General features: G+C 33.1%; 1 protein-coding gene across 3 annotated transcripts in view; it reads right to left on the reverse strand.

The window, feature by feature from the left end:
• LOC145695036 (uncharacterized) overlaps positions 1-21,292 on the reverse strand; it is a 229,282-nt gene that overhangs the window by 154,938 nt on the left and 53,052 nt on the right. Inside the window, exon 2 of one of the 3 annotated variants that reach the window (XR_014133105.1) lies at positions 11,251-12,745. The exons of the other annotated variants lie outside the window; for them this stretch is intronic. The gene's annotated coding sequence lies outside the window, so the exon portion shown is untranslated. Of the gene's footprint in view, positions 1-11,250; positions 12,746-21,292 lie in introns of those variants that run through there. 3 annotated transcript variants of the gene reach the window in all.

Raw genomic sequence — 21,292 nt, forward strand, 5'->3', positions numbered from 1 at the left:
ACTTAAAATCAAAAAAAGCACCGCGTCAGGTTATTACATATTTCGAATCTATATGCAAAGTGGAAACTGAGAATACCACGCTCGTTATACAGCATTGCAAACTAAGAACACTACAGTATCACAAACATCTAAAAACAACTAAATTTTGGAGGATTATACAACAATAATAATGTAATCGAGATGGATGAGGCAATGCACATCAACATATCTTAGTGCCAAGTAATATCATCATATAACATATCTCGAACGAGTTTAAACAAAGTTACAAAGGAATAAAAAAAAATATTACTTTTTCTATAAGACTTCATTTCTAAGTGTGTTTAGATAAGCTTCACATTCAATTGCGCAGATTGTTTTCAAAAATCGTAAAGATCATAATGTAGTTTAAGAGCAATTTGAAATCTGAAACCATCCCGGAATCTGAAAAAAAAAATGGTGAAATTTGATATATTGCATAAAATGACGTGTTTGTGAGTAACTTTTAAAGCATTTTCTTATTTACTTTGATTCTATAACATTATAATCATACTTTTTATAGCTGTAATTACAACAAGTTCTCGGGATTACAGAATTTGAAATAGTGCTGCAAAACCAGCATTTACTATATTTCCAAAACGGTTTCAGATACCAAATTGTTGTAAACGGCATTATGATCTTTACATTTATTGAAACCATATATTCAATTGGATGACGTACTTAGTAGCATTTCTTTGTAATAAAGACTTTTGAAACAATCAAATTTTCAATTCCTTGTATCTTTCTTCCTATTCCTTCGAATTCCATCATATCATGATCATATTATTAGACAATAAAATAATTCAGTTTTGTCTTAAGCTTCCGTCTTACTTTCGTTCTTCCTGTTGGAGAGATCACTAAAATTTGGACGTTTTTAATATTGAAATGTCCTTAGTTTGCTACAATGAATAAGAAATGTAATATTGTAAGTTTTCGTTCAATAAGTAGATTCAAAATTTGTAATAACCTGACGTAATGTCACTTAAGAAAATATAACTTTATGATAGTTTGGGAACACTGTTAATCTAGTGCAGTCATACTGTGCTAGTGCTTCCTTCTAATATTTGCATGGTGCAAAATTTCAGTTTTTTTTTTCTATAAGTTTAAAAGTTACAAGGGCATAGTGTTGTGAAGGCCTGAAAAAAGAACGTAAATTTTGGGTAAAAATTAGCTTTTCATAGTTTTTTCCCCGAGCTTGAAAAGAAACGGAAAGTTTGGTGAAAATTAAAATTTTCGAATATTTTATTATATTATGCTTTTAAAATAAAAACTGTTTTTTATTTACTAGTTTACAGTTAAGATCATTGAGTACCGGTACTTATGTTTCTTGTATCAGAATAGGGAAATGTTGGAACAACAAATAGCTGTGCACCCTCTTCCAAACACTTTAAAGTTAGCACCGTGATAGAATGAAGTCATGGCTACAATATATATATATATATATATATATATATATATATATATATATATATATATATATATATATATATATATATATATATATATATATATATATATATATATATATATATATAGGGAACTGTTAAAATAACGGAGCCAGAATGATTTTAGTTAATATGTTAAAATCAAATTTATAAGAATATCATCCTTGTGCTATATAAAATTTTCGGAAGTTTTGAACTCATTAGAAAAAAATATCTTTTGTTCGGAAATATTGGCAAAAACAGGAAAAAAAAAATAAAAACTATTTCTTTATAACGTAAAGGTTCTCAGTTTGTACATTTATACAAGGCTACTGATTTATTAAAATCCATTTATACACTGCGTCATGATATTACCTTTTATTGTAATACGAAACAAGTTAATCGTTTACACTCTTTAAAAATTGTACATGGTCTTCACGAGATGAATCCTTCGTTTCATAATATTTATTTTTCGTTGCACTGACAACTAAACTCACATCATCAAATCACTGTCATAACAAAATATCATCGCATAACAACTGAAAAGAAATTACTTCTATTTCTCTTTTCATATTCTTCTTCTTCCTTTTCTTGAATAGCTTGTGCATAATTCAAAAGTACATTTTGCCCATAAATACAAATAAAGATATAATAAATATGTTAAATTACATCGCCCCGCAATCACGTACGGATATCTCGCCTGGCTCGCGGCCAATCAATATTACTATGACCGCCTTCAAATCTTAGAACGCCGAGCCATCCGAATAGCCTTTTCACTGCCACCCCGAACACAAACCGCACTAGTCTATAAACAAACGACAATGCCGTTTCTCCTTACTCACATTTATCGTCTCCGAACCCGATATATCATCCACCACATTACAAATGCTCATCCGATCGTTGCAGACCTTTTAGATCAGACTCCTACCTTTCCTCGTCGCATCTACCCACCTGTCGATCATCTGCTGGCGATCTATGAAAAAGAGGCACAAACTGCGGACTATAATCCAACTCGCCGCATATATATAGACCATCCGCACATATACCCTACTTAAACCTCATTCTTTTGGCAGCTCACTCGTCCACTACATTTTGTCGCCTTTTGCTATGCCACACTAACTAACAATCATAGAGCCCAATAAGGCTGAATCTTCTACTCCAAACTCGTACTTGCACTGTTTCCCATCTCTCTTTTCTTCAATCAACAATCACCCAGACCTCTGGCCAGAGAGAAGGCGTAACCTTCTGTGGCCCGCCCATCTACGGATGGGAATGAAATTGCTTTTGTATGTATGTATGTATGTTAAATTACAAGTATCGTTGTATGTGGTGTCTGGACAACAGGGCCTTTTTTTCTCTAAAAATAAAAAAAGAGAAATCCTGGACCGTTAACTATTACATACTAATTACTTAAGTTTCTGAATGATCCTCGTATATATAAAAATTACAATTCATATAATCATATATCATATTTATTTTTATATCAATATTATTTTCATATTTTATTTTAATTCTCTTAATTAATTTCATTTCAAATATTTATACTCTTCAACGTCGATAACAAGAGGTACATTCAAATAACGGCATACAATTTTTTTAAATTTTAGGTCCTTTTGAGGTCATTGATAGGTACTATAAGTTGAATGTTAACAAAATCTGTTATTTTATCGGGCAAAACTAAGAAGATTGTAAAGAGGATATTATTATGACAATTAAATATTATTGCTCTTTTAAACAAGAAAGGATCAAATATATGATATATTCCAACAAAATACAAATCAAAATTGAAATATCAACAATATCTAGAACAAGACACAATAATTAACATCACAACAAAAACTGTAAAGAAATTATTGTATTAAGAATAAATTCAAAGATTAAATGTCATTCATGTTAACTTTGGTCACAATCTCAGAAGGAGCTAATGTTCTAACTAATTGCATCCATTTACTTTTAGTATACTTTGAAGAACGTACAAAAATGCAGTTCATAATACAAATGTTACGGTTTGATCAAAAGAAGTTATCAAGATCATAAATGTACAAATTGTCCCATTTGTTGATTCATTGAATTATCTTCATAGAATTCAAAGGAAGTGCAAATAACAAACGAAATCATAACGTCATTTACAGTGAAAATAAACAAAAATCAATTGATTATAGTTTTCTCGGACGCCTTAACCTTTTTAGGTTATATTACCATAGGATTGATTTAAGTTACATTGCATAGCGCAACCTTGTGTACAGTCTTGTCTATTACGTACTACTTCATCAGTATTCCGATTTCTATATTGTGAATTCTTGCCACCTGTAAAGCTATTTGGAAATCTGTTTCGTGAAAACGTGTTACGATTACTATTTCTATTGCTATTCCTGTAATTCGTTTCGGTTCCAGTACCGGTAAAATTTAGTTCATTTGTTCTTCCATTAGAATGAAATCTATTATTATTTCGCACATTTGAAATACCCTCTTCTTGAACATTGATATTACGGACAGATGCATAATTAACGTGGCAACGATTAGGGTTAGCCTGCCCTCTATTGTTATTTTGCATCATAGATTGGCTTTCAAACTTTTGAACAATTATAATGAGATGGTTGAAGTTGACGCACTGAGCCGAAATTAACATTTGTTGTAGCTTAAAGGGTATGCTATTATCCTAGATTCAGGTTGAAAAGGATTAAATGATTTCAACTCATTATAAGCTGATATTAGAAAGTCAGTAATACTCCGATCCAGTTTAGGGTGATAATGCCTCTTACGAATTAATGCATCTCTATTAGCTAGCATAAAGTCATTTTCAAAGTTGGATAATAAGGCATTCTTAAAATCAGAGTAATTACGCAGGTTAATTTTAATAGCCTTAAACGAAGTTGAACAGTTAGGTAATAAAACGTGTGGCAGAATTTTTAAGAATTTAGATTCATCCACCCCCATTAGATCACACTCATCTTCGAATTTCTCTATAAATGTACTAGCTGGTGTATCATCAGATCTTAAAGCTGAACTTACAGCTCTTTGTAAGAGATTTGATTTCACTGACACGGAAAAATATACCTCTGTTCCTGTCCTTCACATGTCGGGAATTCATAGGATGATTTCTTCCACGTTGCGAGGAACGTCTGGTTCTCCGACGCTGGCCCACACTAATCTCGCTATCACTCCTTATTGAAGATTCAGATGAATCATTTTCTTTCACGTTTCTTCGATGATGATATTGGGATGTCTGCATAATGTCAGTGAGAACTCTATCACCATGAACATTGACATGATTCTCATTAGCAGCAACAAGACTTTCTTTGATAGAATTCACTTCTTCTTGCAACTCTCTAATCTGGTTATTATGTTCACTTATTTGGGTGGTGTGATCATTAACTATAGTTTCTATTAGTTCAACGGAATTTTGCACTTCGGTAAATCTACGTATAATCTGGTCCATTTTAAGGTCATTTTGTTCAATTCGTTGATTTGTCTGATTAATCTGTTCTGATAAATGTTGACTGTTAATGTCTATTTTACTGCCGAGTTGTTTCATTTGTTCCATTTGTTGATTCATTCGCTCACCAAAATCTTCCTTTAATCGTCTCATCTGCTGATTGACTTGGTGACCAAAATCTTGCCTCAGTTGTCCAATCTGCTCACCAAAATCTTGCCTCAGTTGTCCAATCTGCTGTTTAATTAGGTCAGCTAGGTCAAGGGAGTTCACCTCCCTGTTACCATTTGATTCAGTTGCATTTTCAATACCATGAAGACTCATTTTGATATTTCTGAAAATTTTTCTTCCACTTCTTAAAAAGTATACTCCGTTTTTGATGCTTTTAGCAAAATCACTACGTAGCCTTAAAATCAATCTACACTCCTGGAGTTAATTAGCTAGGAGGTTGTTTACTTAACTTCACACAAATCTTCTAAAATCCTGAGGTGGAAAACACCAATTTTATATTACGTAAAAGGTCCTCAGTTTGTACATTTATATAACTAAGGCTACTGATTTATTAAAATCCATTTATACACTGCGTCATATTACCTTTTATTGTAGTACGAAACAAATTAATCGTTTACAGTCTTTAAAAATTGTACATAGTCTTCACGAGATGGATCCTTCGTTTTATAATATTTATTTTTCGTTGCTATGACAACTAAACTCACATCGTCGAATCACTATCATAACAAAATATCATCGCATAACAACAGAAAAGAAATTACTTCTATTTCTCTTTTGCATATTATTCTTCTTCCTTTCTTGAACAGTTTGTGCATATTTTAAAAGTACAGTTTGCCCCTAAGTACAAATAAAGATATAATGAAGATGTTAAAAATACAAGTATCGTTGTATCTTAGACTGATACTAATCTTACTTACTGTAACCTGCATATATTAAACAATGGGTTTCACTAACAGGAAAAAAACTTAAAGCAACATGTTCTAATTTTACTTTCTAGTTTCCTGATTTCTGGTAAAAATCCCTCTGTATTATTTGTATATTTTTCTAACAACTCAAGGGAGGCACAGCAGCTCAGAGGTAGAGTGCTTACCTCTGGTTTGTGGGGTCTCTAGCTCGATCCCCAGTCAAGTAAGTTTGTGGTGGATAGTGATGGGCAGTGGGAATATTCCCGGTGGGAAGGAATTTAAAAATGGGAATATTCCCGGGTTTTTTCCCTGGCCTATAAATTCCCGGGAAGGAATTTATTTCCATTTCTTTACTTTATCTTCCAAATTATAAGAACCGTATGACTAATTACTTCATTTTAATATATTATGATTTACTTCTAGGTTTTAAAGAATTTAGAGGTTAAAAAAATTAAAATTATTTGACAGTACTTTATATAACTAATAATATGATTTTTTAGTTTCCATTTCCATTTGCACTAAAAAGTAAGGTAAGTGTTTAGAATTGGGGGGCAAAACTAGCAAAAAGTAGGATGATATACGGAAGAAATGAGTTGATAGTGATGTTCAAGTAGTCAAGAAAGTATCGAACACATTTTTTTTTAGGGCAGTAGGGGATTTATACAAAACGGAAAGGTGAGTGGAAGTGATTTATGTGAGAAAAGAAAGTAAATTGTTGGTAACGAAGATAGGAAACAACGTGCCATGCGGGGCTCTAACCCGCCTTCATTCGCTAACGCTCGCTCTGCAACGCTGTCTGAATTTAATATTGGTAACGTAATTTAACGTATGAAACCATAAAACAACCGCATCAGAATAGAATATCTCAAAAAAGTAGGTGCAAAAGCTGGCCCCCAATGTTAAAGAACAGCCAAAATGAGCAAAGTACTAATTTACAAATGATGAAAAGGAACCATTTTGTAAAGTAATTTAGAATTATGTAGAAATAGAGATGAGGTACTATTAATAAACCCTGAACCACCATTAGTAATAGACGTCGGTCTATCTCCTCTCTCTGACTCGAATTTCTCAAGAAGTACTCGGACTTCTATTACATGTGAATTAACGTATGGAATTTCGAGAAACTGGTAGAATGAAAGGTCGTGTATGGCAATGTTACGTGCTAAAATATAAAGGTAAGTAAGTATCTTGCAAATTTTGTGAACATAAATATGTATGCGCAAATGTTGACAAATTGGGGAGACATGTATCTTCTAGCATTTACCCAATCTAATTGGTTTATAACATTTATAAATTTAATGTGTTTATAATATCAGTAATAGAGTCAACTTGAGCAAATCCACTTACATACAAATTTAAACTGTTACTATATATTTTTTCATACATATTTAATTGATAGAACCTATTGTAAATAAATATACATTTTTGCGTACTCTCTAAATATAATAAAGTGTTAATGAAGTAACCTAGTCCGTTCAGAATATACATTTTAAAGAATCCTCTGTGGACAACAGTAATCATTTGCTGTGATATAAAAATTAATTCAACTTTGAAATCATAATATAGTAATAGAATGCAATTTTCTTTCTGATTGAACATAAATTCCCGGATAAATTCCCATTTTGGGAATCTTCCCGGGAATATTCCCAGGGAATGTTCCCGAAAAATATCTTCCCGGGAATTTACCCATCACTAGTGGTGGACAACATCGTGTCCATGGGGTTTTTTCGAGGTACTTCCTTTTAAATCCACTTTTCATTCCACCAATTCTTCCATCATCATTCACGTGCTTTAATCATCATCTCCCTTAGCCTAACGGGTATAAACGTGGGACGTCAAACTCAAAGATTTCATTTTCATTTCATTTCTATTAACGAGCAACTAACAAAGAGATATCACCTTATTTACTCATACACGCATACTCCGCACAAGTGAGCAAATTTGAACAGCGACAAATATATTAAAGCAGAGATGCAAATAAGGAACAAAATTTTACTAGCCCAAGAAAAAAGTCACTAGCCCACACCCTACAGTAGAAATCATTTACTTACCTTCGGTATATTAGTAGTGATATTAAAAACTCGCCCGCTCCGATGAAGCACTCGCCCCGGGCGAGTGGGCGAGTAGTTATTTGCATCACTATATTAAAGGTTGTGAATTTGAAAATTACGTATAATTTATTTCTGTAAAATTAAAGCAAGATTGTTACACCGTACTAATTGCGAATGCGAATGCTTAGTTATTTTCTTTTCCTGTTAGGACTTCGTGCATCTTCAAATATTTCTTTCTAATGGTTCAGTTTACCGTTCACAGTGAAGTGTATCTTTTTTCTTGTTCATATAAGTACAAAAGTTAAAGTACATATGCGATAATAAGAAGAAAAATGTTTTGTTTCAGTTGGTGACGTTGAAGTTGCTTCAGCAATATGTGTTACATTTTTCTCAAAATGTATCCTTATTATTACAGACAATTTGTTACACTAGATAACAGATATTTGTTTTCGTACACTTGTACAGAATTTTGTACGTTAAGTTTATATGAAAGTCTACGTTTTAGTACATGAATATTAGTGAAATTTACCTATTGCTCTTTCTTTAAGAAATTGATTAAAATTAACAAAACTTCACCAGATCAAAGAGCATATTAAGAACTTTGTTTCATCTAAGAGCCCTATTTATTACAACAGAAACGCTGCATGATGGTAGAGTTGTATGTAACTGTAAAAGTTCTGTAATTACTGCACATCCACGAATAAAGGACTAAAAAACACAGAAAGGGAATGAATATAGACTATTAATTTTCAAGCGTAATTGCAACAGTTTTATTTTCGAGTGTTTTATTTATTTATTTATTTTAATATTTACAATATTGAAATTCTCGACTTACATTTCTCATGCTTTCGAAAACAAAAACGTTTCCATTACTAGCAAAATTAATCTAATACGAAGATTTTTGTTCTTTTCCCCAATTTTTCCAAATGTCGGGAAAAGGAACGGAAAAAACTTTTTTTTTCAACAGGTTCAAAATTTGCGGAAATTTTACACTGCAACGGCATATCATGATAAATTACAAGAATCCATCCTGTAAATCAAATTTTAATTTCTGCGATGCAACACTCATGAATATCACTTCTGAGCTATTTCTCGTATAAAAACAAACAACCACAAAAAGAATGGCTTGGTATAATTAAATATTAATCAGTGAGTAATAATTAAATACTAGTAATATTATACGCATGTCGCAAGTATCTATACTTTCTCTTGGTTTGTGATACAATAAACTTTCAATTTTGATTTCGGCGATTTTAGTAAAGACGATTGCTTTTATTTTAGAATATACAATACGTATATCAAACAAGTCGACGTGCGTTAAACAAGTAATAAATAACTCTTAAAAATCAAGTCTTCAGATTTGTTTGCACGTAGATATACATACAAGAACAGTAGCCTTTGGCGCATGAAAGTGAAAACGTCTTATGATGTAGATTTAAAAAAAGAAATGAAAAGAGCGCTCAAATAGTAGACAGATGATCAAACATAATAAAGATGATATACGCTCGTGTGAATATAAACCAATGAGATGCAAGTTTCTAGACCAATTTCCCTCAGTGGAAAAGAAATTCGTCAAGCATGTTTAAATGCTGTGTGGAACCCTAAAACTGTTTCTTATGTATTTTTCTTTCAAACTTTTTTGCAATTGTATCTTGTTTAGTGAATCATGAAGAGGCCTTTTTTTAAAAGAAAAAATAACGCAATGATATCAAATTTAAAGAAGTAAAAAAAATATGCCCTTAGGACCGTATAGCTACTCAACATTCAATTATGTTGCAAAAACGCCGATTTTTTTTAACCTGTAAAGAATAAGGAAAGCCAATATACGGACTATATGTGTGTCATCTTGAATCATCTACTTTCACTAATTCAGTATATTTTCAAAGAATTGAGTGTTTACTACGGTAATTATATGGTTAATTTCAATACAATGTGGAGAATATAGAGTTCAAAGGCACCAATTCTTGTAAGGTTTGTCAGTAAAATTATACCGAACGGCTAGCAAACGTTTTCTGCAGATGTGTTAAATTACAATATGGTGTAACATTACGATAAGTACGGTTTCATATTAATGTAAATAATGATTGGTCTTTTATTATTATTATTATTATTATTATTATTATTATTATTATTATTATTATTATTATTATTAATAATAATAATAATAATAATAATAATAATAATAATAATAATAATAATAATAATAATATAATTATACATCCTTATCGCTATTTCCTAAAATATCTACTTTTTGTTTCTTGAAAATAATAACATACATCAAGTCCCTAAAGATCAAGGGCGAAATGATGCCTGAACATAAGCAATCATTTATAGTACTTATAGATTTGTTAAGATGATATAATTTCTAGAATTAACATGTAGAGGAATTGGCTTCGTAGCCCACCAGGAAACTCATGAGTCATATTTTTAAATTTAACCTCCCACATTTATGTACCAAGGATAAGGAAGACGGTGATGATGAAATTGATGATAATGGCGGAATTATCAAAGTGGGATGAAACGGGAAAACCTCGAGAAAATACACACACACACGATATTTATCCACCGCAATACCCACTTGTCGGGAGCTGGGATAGAACGAAGGGCCCCACACGCTCTATTACTGAACCACCGCGGCCACTGTAATTTGTTGTTATTGTCATATATCCTATACATTTAGCTATTTTTTCTTATTAATAATTATGTTTTAAACTTTTTCACTACTGTTGCTATCAATTTTCAACCGTTTCCTAAACCCAAAAATTTTTGTGCTTCAGATTTCAAATATTTAGCACTATCTGGTTGTCATACCGAAATAAACGAAAATTATATAAGTGCTCCTAGGTGAACTAGAATAAATTCACGATTAGTATCCGCGGAATTGAGTGGTGCAACAACTACAGATAGTCCTAAGTTAATTCCACGGACACACTCGCATAACGACCGGAAAAAGATACAAATCAAAGCAAAAACTGCTTTTGCGCAATTTTTATTTACAATAGGTGACCTACACATATAATCATTTCTTAATAAATAGTTGTCTTCTGTACTTTCAAGTTGGATGTTGGTTTGCTTTTTAAAAAAGAAAATCGGTCAACAGTTTTTTTTTTTTTCTAATTTCTGTGTTTAAGGTTGATGTAAATGGACAAGCTTGGCCGTTAGATGTCACTACAGTCTTCGCATCTTTGTTATGTATTTTTTACCTTTCACGAAAATTCACGATTTCTCTTACAAATTTCAGCCTAGAGACTTCAAATTTTTACAGAAGGAACTTCATAACCTATTGAAGACAACAATCCGTGCCGATTTTTTGTTTAGAATTTTCTTCATTGTTGAAACAGTTATATTGTTAAAGCTTCGAATATCCATTTCAACAATGAAGAAAATTCTAAATAAAAAATCGGCACGGATTGTTGCCTTCGCTAGGTTATGGAGTTCCTTCTTTAAAAAATTGAAGTCTCTAGGTTGAAATATGTAAGAGAAATCGTGAATTTTCGTGAAAGGTAAAAAAATACATAAGAGAGATACGAAGACTGTAGTGACATCTATCGGCAAAACTTGTTCCTTTAAACCAACCTTAAACACTTCCCCATTCTTTGTGTTCACAAAAATCTAAAAAAACATGTTAATGGGAGATGGTAGTAAGGGGATCTGCAACTTGTAGGGTGCTCGGCTTCTTGGAACTCGCCAGCTTGAATGCAAGTTTGAAATTTCAAAGTTGAAGGTGGAAATGTCACATAAGAGGTAACACTGGCGTGAGCTCTAGAATCGAAAGGTATAATTCTTTCTTTCATATCTTGTATCATTTGCATGTTATGTACACTGAAAGTTTTGAAAATCATTTAAACAACATGCTACAGCACATGTTCTAAGAGGTGGCTGTTCCAACTAACGGTAGTCACGGTAACAACTGTGACTAATATTGCCCACGAGGCAAGACTGGTGTTGAAAACGAAGCGAGAAGTGTATTTTCAAATTCTAGTCGGACGAAAACCATTGCAATTCTCGTCTAGATTTCGAGACGAAAAATTTCTGAAATCTTGTGGACAACACTCGTTCAATCAAGTTTTAGTTCTGTTTTAGTGTTACATGGTTCATAGTAAATATTTATAAAGAACCCCAAGAAAACCCACACAAACGGTATTTGTCCATACAAAGTTCACTTGGTGAGATCTGTGATCAAACCAGGCTCCACGTGCTCTATCACTGAGTCTACGTGGCCCCGACCAGGTAATGAAAGAAACACGTGTTTCTGCAAGAGTGGCACGTACTGTTGTATCGTTAAGATAGATTCTACGTATAAGAAATGGACAAATTCTGAGAATGTCCCACATGCTACACCTTAGCTTTGCATCACTATATTCCTTACTCGGATCAATCCAATTCGAATTACTGTCACACCAGTACTGACAATTATGCCGATTGATTTCCCAATTCAAATAGAAATAGGCCTCATTGCTGAACAGTATGCCACATCCAGTTCGTGTTGATTCGTGGCCCACATACAGAACTCCATCCATCGACTTGGGTCACCCTCATTTAGTTTATGTTGCATATGCATCTTATAGTGATGTGAGCAATTGGCATAAATCATCCAGGGAATGAGGGATTTAATGATACAACTTTTCATTTAAAGACGTGTTTGGAACTCTTCATAAATTATGTTAGAATCATCGTTGCCGTCTCTTCATTTGTGGCACTCTTTTGTCGTTCAGTATGTAGCCTATCTTCCACGATGCCAATTTCGCGAAATTTGGCATCATATATGTGTCCGTGCTGTGCGATACTAGATGTCTGTCTGGGCACCGTATTTTGTAGTCATTTGCAATGTCTCTGGAACTGTGTTCCCTGAATATTGATATGATTTCTGTCTTATGTTCCTCCGTCAGAAGCATTTCAGATAACCTGTAACAATAAAAGATTCCGTTTAGTAATGATGAGACTTTCAAATTTTCATTGTTTATAACATGCAAACGATATGCAAACGATACAAGATGTGAAAGAAACAAATGAATCTTTGGAATCCTAAACCCACGCTAATGTTACTTGACGTGCAAGATACCTCCCTTCTATTTAAAATTTGGAACTTGCATTCAAGATGTCGAGCATGATCGCCATGTACTCTTTAGTTGGAGCCAGGCCCGTATCCACGGGGGGTCTAGGGGGGCTTCCCTCCTAAATTTTTACCGGCCTCTTTAAATGTTTCACCGTAGGTTTGCAAATGAACTATAATATGGTGATGAACTATGATATGATTGGATCGAGCCCGCCCCCCCTAAATTCTACCGCCCTCTCTACAGTTTTGGGCTGGCTACCGGCCTGGTTGCGGCCTCAATGTTCTACCATTTCCCATTAAAATATTTCAGTTATTCTTCTCAGGTATCAAAAATAAAAGAACGTCAAAAACATTTGAGTCGCCCTATGCATTAGAGACGCTATTGCCTCCAGTGCAGTTATTATTTGTTAATACATTAAAGTATTTGTAACTTTCTTTTTTCCATGCAACTCAGTTTTTTTTTCCAACAATTAAACGACTGTTTTGACATATTAGGTATGATATGCTAGTCAGTTTAATTTTTATACTTTGATGTGATATAGCAAACGTTCAAGATTCAAATCGCTTGTTCATGAATTACTAGTGTGTTTATATTTTCATGTTTAGTTGCTTTTCCTACTATTCTAACCAAGGGATACTCACAAGGCATCGTGACGCAAATGCAAATTAAAATTTAAAGATGGTAAAAAAAAAAAAAAAAAAAAAAAAAAAAAAAAAAAAAAAAAAAAAAAAGGGGCATTTGAACAAGAAAAAAGTATACAAAAAGTACAGAATTCATACAAGAACAAACTTTTGACAAAAGTTGTATCATAAGATGAAAAGAGTTACTAAAGCTCAGAATCACTGAGAAAAATTTTAAATAAATATCACTTTTGTGGCGACAAATGCTGGGAGAACTTAGAAGAGATAATCCTAAATTTTGAGGGTATAAGGACACCTATGTAACTCTAAAAAATATTATAGGAAAACCAATATTCTTCTTCTTTGGATTACACTGAATAATCAGATTTTTTAAAAATGTTTCTCTAAACAATGATGTGAGTCATGTTTAGATACAGTAATCAGCTAACATAATTTATAAACTTAGAATCAAGAACATATGTCAGAATACAGTTGATAGTCGATAGCGAGGAGAGTGAAACATATGAACGAGTGCGAAAATAACAAATAATCTTGCTATATTTTCCTTGTGACATATAGATGATTTATGTATTTATTACGTATATTAATCGTGTGACTCTACACCAATCATTTACAGCTGATACAGACCTGACCTGTGATGATGTAAAGTATCCCTTTAGCAGAAACAGACATTTGGAAAATAAAAGCAAGCGGAATACAGGAGAAAGTGGAGCTGTTGATGCTTTAAAAGTTGATTGATTAATTCAGGAGGGGAAGGGGGAAGGACATTTAATGACGATGTTAGCACTATTAGTCCGTGTCCCTGTCAGGATAGAGGCTACAAACTTTTTAGTTCCAGCACCAATGCTGTTCGTCCACGTAATGATAGAAACTACAGGTCTTACTTTGATCACCAAGGCTAAATATTGTCCCTGTCATGATAGAGGCTAAAAGTTTTAGTTTCAGATTCATACAAAGATTGCCGAGCTTAAAATTAGCAATAAAATTAAAACTACAAATAAATACTTAAAAAACTAAATCATATTTAAAGTCGAACTAGAATTTGTAAAGTTGCATAAAGAAAATGTAACTAGAATTTTAAAAATGAAAAAAAAATAATAATAAACAGCACTAAATAAAACGAAGATATAACAATAATAACTTAATAACAATTTAAAAAAGAATATGAAACATTAAAATGGAAAGACATAAACATGAGATATATATATATAAAATGCGTTGATAACTAAAGCATTACGAATGAAAGTAAAATGAAATAAAATCTTTTGGTTTTACGTCCCACAGTTATGCCGGCTAGGCTAAAGGAGGCGGTATGAGATATGAAAGAAATGGTGGAATAAAGAAAGTGGGAAGAAACGGGAGAACACCGAGAAAACCCACGCACATAGTGTTTGTCCACCACAAAGTTCACTTTACGCGATCTGGGATAGAACCAAGGACCCCATGCACCACAGGCGAACGCTCTACCACTAAACCACCGTGACTCCATACAAATGAAAGTGAGCACATGGTTATTAACCCTTCCACTAAGATTTATTTTCTGAATTATATGATAAACAGAGGGACTACCTCCAATATTAAATCATTCAATTCCTTCCGTTGCATCTGGGTGATGCTACAATAGTTTAAATTTTATGATGAGTGTAGCTCGTCATTGTGAGATTTGGCACCGGGAGGCCATGACGAGCTAGACTCGTCATTTCAGTGCAAGGAGTTAAAATCATCTCCAAAGATACAATTTTTAACATTAGGCAGCCCTAAAGTTTCACTGAGCCCTACGTATTCACTATATTCTAGAACAATATTCCGAATACTCAGCAAAATAACAAATTTCAATCAATAGGAACATTCTACAACACGCAGTACAACACAAATTGACAGATGAGATTTTCATTACGAAAGCGCACCATTACTACCTCATCTCTGCGATTAGAACAAATCGATGTCTGTCAATTAGCCAAAAGCAAATTCACATAGTGTGATTTACTGTCATTGTCCTAGTTTCATTTTCTCTATCAGTGTTTGTGCACTGGTTTTCGAATAAAACTACAAAACACTGTAAAAAAAAAAAAAAAAAAAGACAGAAAGAGCTATTATTCTGAATATATTGGAAAACTGGTGAAAAAATACCTATCCTACGTATGTTTCAATATATATAGAGATGAGTGAATACATAACGGAATATTTCAGTTTAACGTCCCACGATTATGTCGTTTCGGTTAAGGAAGACGGATAATTAAGGCAATTGAATGATGAAGGAAGAATTTATGGAAGAATAAGAATGTGGGAGGAAATGGAAGTACCGGGAGAAAACCCACGAACAATAGCGTATTTATGATTTTGTTTCGGAAGGGGGTGGCTTTGCTAACTTTAGTCGTGGAAATGTAAAAATTCTGCAAGATATTTCATTTGCTTTAATATAGTGAGTAAAATTTCAGCGGGGCTTAAGCCCGGAAGCCCCCGTTTAAATACGCCACTGGATACGAGGTTGTCCAGCACAAACTTACTTGGATAGAGATCGAACCAGTAAATACATAAGAACATGAAACGGATAGCTACTATTGGGTCGCGGCAATAGTCCTAAAATACTCAAGTCCTAAAGATCATCTAGGTGAATATACTATCGCTTCTATGCCAAGAATACTGTAGACTGCATACATTTCTATTTTAAAAAATGAGAGAAAGTAAATATTAATAGCTCAATGAAGTACTCCATCTAAAAGATACGAATATTTAGGTAATTTGCTATTAGTACATTCTATGGGAACAGTTAGGTAAAGGACAAAAATTTTCTTTTTCTGATAGAGAGAAATGCATTTCTGATAGCACAGTCCATTGAAAAATAAATCACAGTTATGAGAAACCTATTTCCTCTCCATAAGGATTTAACTACTTCCTTAGGAAGTTAGCGAACATTCTAACGGAACTTATATTTTAAAATAACCTTAATGTATTCTTATAATGAAATACATTATTTTTTCATAATAGATGTACTACTGTGCAAGAGATAATAACCATAAAAGTTTTAATATTACTAATATATAATTTGAATTAATTAACTGTTTTCGTTATAGTATTATGCAGTATTGCACAGTCGCAGGTCTGTGTGGTGGTGGCGAATTACAAAACTAAAGCAAGTGAATGGAGGATGCACAAGCACTAAAAGTCTACTAGATGTAGAACTTCTAAGCTGCACAAGTGGAAATTCCTAAAAAATGCGTAATTCTTAATATATATATATATATATATATATATATATATATATATATATATATATATATATATATATATATATACATATATAGATAGATAGATAGATAGATAGATAGAGATAGAGAGAGAGAGGCCTATATATAGATAGATAGATATAGATATATATACTGGCGCAAATCTCGGGGGATGAGGAGGACTTGTCCCCCTCAATCTTGGCACTGGAGGGACTGTCTCCCCAATAATCCCATTTGAAATGTGCTTGTCGGGGTGTAATGTGATGATTTGTGTCCGACTGCCACTTCATCTACATCGCCTGATATACATATAATATACAACAGGTTCACCTCAGAAATCAGATTCACCTACCGCAATGAGTCCCTCCCCCCCTTAGAATAAGCCAAAAATCTGTCCGCTTGCTAATATTGAAGACAACTCTGCTCCCCTGGTCCTCTACAGCATTGTTTTTCAACTTTATAAATATTTTGAACATCACTTAAAATATATATATATATTATTGGAACATCCTTACCCGTCCGCCACAATGTTGAAGACAAATTTGCGTCGCTTTATATATTCTAGTGCACAAGTAATTAACTGCGTAAGTCCTAAACTGTACAGGCCCTAAAAGGCAGATATCCTAAAACAAAAATGTACTTATGCAGTTTAATACTTAAGAACGTCACCCGCTGTTGTTTACTTTATAAATTTTAGTTGCGGTTGAGGTATTAAAGAAATTTACACAAGTCCTGGTCAATTGGTTTAATTTTTAGGATTCATAACCCTTTATTCATTTATTTCCGACAGGACCTACAGGATGTAGTTCATTTTCGAGTAATATCCCAAACAGTTTGTCTTCGTCTATTTAATAATCCAGTATCACTCTTTTCTCTTCTACTATTCTTATGTATTCGTAGTACAGATTTTCTATTTGATCCGGCTATAAGCAATGAAAACTTTACATATATTTATAATCATTAGAATAAATCCAAATACTTCTCAATTAAGCTATATTCCTTACTATTCAATAATATATTTGGTTTTCTTTGGATAGATGGGCCCAGAGGTACTTTTAACACCGACGTTATATGATATACTTAATGATTACTTGAAATCAGAACCACGTGAGCTACCATCCAGATTTGAACCCAGGTCTCTAAAATAAAAGTAGTGTACACTAACTATGTAAGGTATATTTACAACGAAGTTCGTTGTTCTTTGGAGGTAAACGCCCCTGTTGAGCAGAAGCCTGATTCTAATAAGATCATTTACGTCTTAAAATAGCAAATTTTAACTATATATATATATATATATATATATATATATATATATATATATATATATATATATATATATATATATATATATATATATATATATATACGTACAAGAGAATTAGAGAGAACGAAGCCTCAAATACGTTATTTGGTTTCATTAAAATGCAAACCAATTAACCTAGATATGTAAATTAAGTAACAAACGGTACGTGTATATATAAAATATGGGATTATAACGTCATATACCACTCCCATCAGCTGTGTCAAGGACGACTATTGGCCTTCAAGGTTTGTGAATATCGTGAAGATGTGGGAACATGAAGGTTACGGTACTTGCTCCTGACAAAACAGTTATGCGAGGATGACGACAAGATGATGGGGAAAAAAAGAGAGAAAACAAAATAAAGAAAGCTATTCGCGTAAGAAAGAAGAAATACTTTTTATCTTCTAATTCTGGGAATGTAATTCCTTTTTTTATTTACATCATAATTCTTTACTTTCTCCCGACTTAATCTCACTTCATTTTCTTCATAACTCATCATTCAAACATCCAAAAGGCCATTTCATTCCGAATTGCGTGATGGTTATGCAAAAGTAAAAGTTTCCATTGATGTAACATGTTCTTGTGTTGTGTCTACTACTGTATATGCATATGAAAGAATATGTTTTATATTAATAAAAAGTTGTATTTCTGTAATTGAAATTTTAACATAAGTATCTAAAGTGTTTTATATTACCACAATCAGAAAGCATTCTGTGTGGTATTTCAATATAAGATTATACATTTCAGGCGTTCAGAGCACAAGGGAATCGAAATCAATTACCCATGCTGTGAGAAAAAAATATGTAAAGTTTCTAAAGTTCGCATAAGTATATGTATGGAATATTGTAGTTAATACCATTTTCTACATGATAATAATTATTTACAGTGTCTGCGAATAAGTCATTCAAGTTGTGAAAGAAGTTTTAGATATGATCTTCAGATAGAGATAAAGATGAAGCATATTTAAAATGACCAAAAACTGAACTGGATTTCATTGTGCACTGAACGTGCCATTTATTTAATCTTTTCTTAACGTTTTAACGTTGAAATTTCTTTAAAATAAAATTAAATTCTTCAGTTTTGCGTCTCACGTTTAGATCGTGTAGGCTAAAGATGACGGTAATGATAAGAATGAATGAAATGTTGGAATGAAGAAAGTGGAAGGAAAGGGAGGAGGCCGAGAAAATCAACGTATACTGTGTTGGTACACCACAAAACCAACTTGGCGTGAGCTGGAATCGAACCAGGGAACGGGTCAGAGGTGAATAGTCTTATCCCTGAGTCACCACTGCCCCGCTGCAAATTCAACTGGTTATATAACGTCAAAGATGAATGAATATGAATTGCTCTCATTTCATAATTGTTTATGCCAAACTTCACAAATTATTATTATTAATTAACAAAACAAGGTTAAACATTATGGGCCTTATGCAAAGTCGTTTTGACGTATCATTAGCGTCATACTAAAGGCCTGATTACTGTAGAAAACATATGTTAGTTGAACTTTTTAGTATGGTACTAATCACGCGTCAGAATGACTGTGGTTAAGGCCCTATATTTCTGTCGAGTTTTTTTTTTTTTTTTTCAGTGTTTTGCCCTATGAGACGTGCATATATAATTTAATATGGTGAGGTACGAGTTATACAAATTCGCAAATGGGGTGAAATACGTTTCTCTGTAAACAAGATAACTTTTTACTTATAACAGCTAGGGGGCTCAAATTTCGTATATAGGTACCTTAGGTCAATATCGAGATCCAATAACCGAACCAGCCATCTAGGGCCACTCTCAAGGTTAAAAGGTCAAATTGAAAACTGGGGCTAATCCCGTCAAGTCCAGACAGTGAAAGTGTAAAGGGGATAGCTTCACAAGGGTTTCTCGTCATTCGATTTTCTTCAAACTTGGCACATATATACTAAACCGAAAATAAATCGACACGTATTTTTTTGTTTCTTTCGGAAAATAGGTTAAGGGGGCAAAGGGCCCATCTTCAAAAAAGAGTCCTCTTGATTAAAAGGGCCACTTTAAAGAAACAAAACACTGCCGATGCAGAAATGACTTTAAAATAGGAAATACGGGTATTGTCGTTTTTTGCTAGAAAAAGGTTGCAGGCGGCAATGGCCCCCTTCGAAATGACAAATTACTCAGCATAATCATTACGGAAATTGGATTTAAATAGAATTGATTCAAACCGTGATATGTTATATGATGTTCCTAAGAAAAAGTCTCAACGGGCATAACCACAAATCATTGACGTTTGGCCACTACGAGGCCAGTTTTTTGAAGGCAACCGAAGATAGTGATGTTCTGTATTTCGGTGAAAATGACTGAAACTGTGATATGTTGTAAATGTGATCCTGAGAAAAAGTGTTAATGGACGTAGCCACCAATCACTGATCGTTTGACCACTACAAGACCACTTTTCTGAAAGCAGCCGAAGATAGTGATATTCTGTATTTCGATTAAAATGACTGAAACTGTAATATGTTGTAGATATTGTGATCTTGAGAAAAAGGCTCAATAAGCACAACCACCAATCACTGACCGTTTGGCCACTACAGTGTCGCTTTTTTTGGAACCAGTAACTAACGATATTCTGGATTTCGGTGGAATGCTTGAAACCGTGATATGTTGTAAGTATTGTGACCTTGAAGAAAAGTCTTAATGGACACAACTACGACTCACTGACCGTTTGTCCACTACGAGGCCATTTTTTGAAAGCAACCGAAGATAGTGATGTTTTGTATTTCGGTGAAAATGACTGAAACTGTGATATTTTAGATATTGTTATCCTGAGAAAAAGCCTCCATGGACACAACCACAAATCAGGAATCATTTGGTCACTACAGGTCTACTTTCTTGAAAACAGGCGAATATAACAATGTTCTGGATTTCGGTAAGATTGAGTAAAACTGAGATATGTTGAAGATCCTATCATGAGAAAAAATCTTAGTGGACACAACCATCGTATTATAATCGTTTGGTCATAGGACTACCAACTCTGGAAAATAATAATAATAATAATAATAATAATAATAATAATAATAATAATAATAATAATAACAGATACCCCTCAAAATTCCTTATGGTATAGGTCTGAGTGTGAAATATCTCTGTTCGGACCCATTCATGGGAATGAAATGTACTATCGTGAACAAAAGTGCACTAACACCTTAGTACACTCACTAATAAGCTTAATAGATATATTATACTATAAATGAGAA

This window comes from Thermobia domestica, chromosome 9 (assembly GCF_964235325.1).
Source record: "Thermobia domestica chromosome 9, izTheDome1.hap1.1, whole genome shotgun sequence".
NCBI lineage: Eukaryota > Metazoa > Arthropoda > Insecta > Zygentoma > Lepismatidae > Thermobia > Thermobia domestica.